The following is a 626-nucleotide window of genomic DNA, read 5'->3' as shown; positions in this document are numbered from 1 at the left end:
AAGTAGAACATAAGGTTGACGGAAACTCGGGGACTGCGCCTAGCTAGTGAGCTCCAAGAAAGGCGAAACCGGTCGTGGGTGTCAATCAGATGTTCCTGTTTGTTGGCTTGTGAGGAAGACTAAAATCCTGTTGAACCTGGATTTCGCAGCCCTGCTTTTTCTTTCCAAGACACCTCAATGGAATATTCCTCTTGGGGTCGTTCACAGAGTTATTTCGCCTGTGTTCGTCGACGAGTGCCGGGACAATCGGTTTGGTGTTGGGGCTAAGGATGGTTAATTGGGCCTTGCTCTGCTTGTATTTTGCACTTTTAGACCCAGACCATTTTGTTGACAACTGCACACCTCCTCGTGTCATCTCGGTTGATCTAAGACCGCTATCTACAAGCTGGCCAACTCTACGTCTTCTATTCTCTTCATTCTGGGATACTTGGTGATTTCCACAGGCGCGGCCGCCACTTGCTGTGTGTGAATTTTATACCCCGGTCTCAGGATGTCCATATTTTCCAAATCTATTTTGGGCCCAGTGTCTAGTGCATTGCCGAATGGTTGGTTATCAACGTTTCTCGGAGGTGTGTTAATGGATCGCTTATGCTCACCGAATCTGGTGTGCAATTCCTTGACACATA

Source organism: Opisthorchis viverrini, assembly GCF_000715545.1.
Source record: "Opisthorchis viverrini unplaced genomic scaffold opera_v5_1483, whole genome shotgun sequence".
In the NCBI taxonomy this organism is placed as follows: domain Eukaryota; kingdom Metazoa; phylum Platyhelminthes; class Trematoda; order Opisthorchiida; family Opisthorchiidae; genus Opisthorchis; species Opisthorchis viverrini.
The sequence above is the reverse complement of the archived record's forward strand: the minus strand, read 5'-3'. Positions refer to the sequence as shown.